Source organism: Mus caroli, chromosome 14, assembly GCF_900094665.2.
Source record: "Mus caroli chromosome 14, CAROLI_EIJ_v1.1, whole genome shotgun sequence".
Taxonomy (NCBI): Eukaryota; Metazoa; Chordata; class Mammalia; order Rodentia; family Muridae; genus Mus; species Mus caroli.
Genome location: NC_034583.1, coordinates 109,831,739 through 109,834,848, shown reverse-complemented (window position 1 = coordinate 109,834,848; position 3,110 = coordinate 109,831,739). Strand labels below are relative to the sequence as shown.

General features: G+C 42.1%; 1 pseudogene; it reads right to left on the bottom strand.

The window, feature by feature from the left end:
* Positions 1–1,570: 1,570 nt before the first annotated feature.
* On the bottom strand, positions 1,571–2,166 carry LOC110309757 (annotated as a pseudogene).
* Positions 2,167–3,110: the final 944 nt, after the last annotated feature.

Here is a 3,110-nt window from a genome sequence, read left to right as displayed (position 1 = left end):
TGGTGTAATATCTACTTATTAGTGAGTACATACCATGCATGTCCTTTTGGGTCTGGGTTACTTCACTGAGGATGATATTTTCTAGTTCCAACCATTTGCCTGCAAAACTCAGGATGTCCTCGTTCTTAATAGTGGAGTAGTATTCCATTGTGTAAATGAACCACATTTTCTGCATCCATTCTTCTGTCAAGAGACATCTGGGTTGTTTGAGCCCCTGGCTATCACAAATAGGGCTGCTATGAACATAGTGGAACACATGCCCCTATAACATGGTGGGGCATCTTTTGGGTATATTCTCAAGAGAGGTATTTCTGAGTCTTCAGGTAGATCTATTTCCAATTTTCTGAGGAGTCTCCATTGGTGCTGGTCTAACTGGCTGTCTGAATGTAGAAAAATGAAAATAGACCCATATTTGTCACCTTGCACAAAGCTCAGGGGTTCAAGTGGATCAAGAGCCTCAACATAAAACCAGATACACTGAATCTAATAGAAGAGAAAGTAGGAAAGATCCTTGAACTTATTGGCACAGGAGGAAATTTTCTAAACAGAACTCCAATGGCTCATGCTCTAAGATCAAAAATTGATAAATGGGTCCTCATGAAACTGGGAAGCTTCTGTAAGGCAAAGGACATAGTCAATAAGACAAATCGGCAACCTACAGATTGGGAAAAAATCTTCACTAACCCCACATACAATAGGGACCTAATACCCAAAATAGAAATACAGTCCACAGAACTCAAAAACTTCAACAAAGAACTCAAGAAGCTAATCACCAAAACCCCAGACAACCCAATCAAAAAATGGGGTATAGAACTAAACCAAGCTTTCACAACTGAGGAATTTCGAATGGCCGAGAAGCACCTAAGGAAGTGTTCAATATCCTTAGTGATCAGAGAAATGCAAATCAAAACTACCCTGAGATTCCACCTTGTACCAATGATCAAGTATCCATAAGTATGTGGTTTTATTTCTGGGTCTCCAATTCTATTCCACTGATCAACCTGTCTGTCTCTGTACCAATACCATGCAGTTTTGTTTTTGTTGTTTTGTTTTGTTTTGTTTTTTGTTTTCACTATTGCTCTGTAGTAAAGCTTGAGGTCAGGGATGGTGATTCCCCCAGCAGTTCTTTTATTGTTAAAAATTGTTTTCGGTGTTCTGGGTTTTTTGCCTTTCCAGATGAATTTGAGAATTGCTCTTTCCATGTCTTTGAAGAATTGTGTTGGGATTTTGATGGGGATTGCATTGAATCTATAGATTTTTCTTTGGCAGGATGGCCATTTTTACTATGTTCATTCTGTCAAGCCATGAGCATGGGAGATCTCTCCATTTTCTGAGATCTTCTTTAATTTCTTTCTTGAGAGACTTGAAGTTATTGTTATACAGGTCTTTCACTTGTTTGGTTAGAGTTACCCTGAGATATTTTATATTATTTGTGGCTATTGTGAAGGGAGTTGTTTCCCTAATTTCTTTTCTTTCTTTCTTTTTTTTTTTTTGAAAGGCTTGCTTTATTTTAATGACTGATCCACATGAGGCCACAGCCAGGCCGCTATGTACAGAGATGAGGGAAGCATTATTTCTTGGTCTCCTCCTCCTTGGACAGAGTGTTGATGATCTCTTCCTACTTGGCTTGGAGGCGCTCCTCCCGGCGCTTTGCTTTTGTGCTTCCTTGGCCTTAGACCTGCGAGCCTCAGCCTGGTCAGCCAGTAGCTTCTTGCGGGCCTTGTCTGCCTTCAGTTTGTGGATGCGCTCCATAAGAATCCGCTTGTTTTTGAACACATTCCCTTTGACCTTCAGGTACAAGCTGTGATACATATGGCGGTCAATCTTCTTGGATTCCCGGTATCTCCTGAGAAGTCGGCGCAGGATCTTCATCCTTCTCATTCAGGTCACCTTCTCAGGCATCCGAGCATTGGCAGTACCCTTCCTCTTCCCTATGCCCATATGCCTGCCCTTCTGTCGGGCCAGGGTGTTTTTCCAGCAACGAGCCCGGGAATGGACAGTCACAGGCTTGCGGATGATCAGCCCATCTTTGATCAGCTTCCTGATCTGCTGACAGGAGTTGGCATTGGCGATTTTGTTGGTCTCATTGGGATCCAACCAGACCTTCTTTTTCCCACAGTGGAGAACACTAGAGGCAAGCCTCTTCTGTAGCCCGAGCCTACTCATGGCTGCGGACACAGCAGCGAAGGCGTTTCCCTAATTTCTTTCTCAGCCTGTTTATCATTTGCAAAAAGGAAGGCTACGGATTTACTTGAACTAATTTTATATCCAGCCACTTTGCTGAAGTTGTTTATCAGCTGGAGAAGTTCTCTGGTAGAATTATTGGGGTCTCTTATGTATACTCTCATATCATCTGCAAATTGTGATACCTTTAATTCTTCTTTGCCATCCCCTTGATCCCTTTATATTGTCTTAATGCTCTAGTTAGAATTTGAGTACTATATTGAATATATATGGGAAGAGTGTGCATCCTTGTCTTGTCCCTGATTTCAGTGGGATCGCTTCAAGTATGTCTCCATTTAATTTGATATTGGCTGTTGGTCCATCATTGGATGGAGGTCAAGGCTTCAGGATCTTGATTCAGCAAGTCATGCCCACATTAAAGAGCATGCTTTGCATTCATTCTTGCCAGGTCAGCTCTCTCTTTTCCTTTCATATCCCAGGACCCAAACCCAGGGACCAGCACCACCCACATTTAGGCTGAAGCTTCCCATATCAATTAATGGAATCAAGACATCACAGATGTGCCCGTAGACCAGCCTGATCAAGATAGTCCCTTCCTCAGACTGTCTGCCTAGGCGATGATAAGTGTGACAAGTTGATGATGAAATCAATTGTTTCAGGGATCCTGAGGAGCCCTTGGTGCAGGCCTTCAAGACACATTATGGGTGATGGTGTTTACTAGTTAGTTACAATCAAAGCGAAATTAACAAACAATATTAACGGAGCATCAAGAAAAGGAATGCAAACTCACCAAAAAGAATGACTGAAACCAAACAAGGCATTGGACTAAGATGTCACCGACAAAGCACATTTGGACTTGATTTTGAGATTGGACCAGAGGTGGTTTCTCTCTTTGAAGAACTGTAAAGCGAAGATTTGAAAGGAAG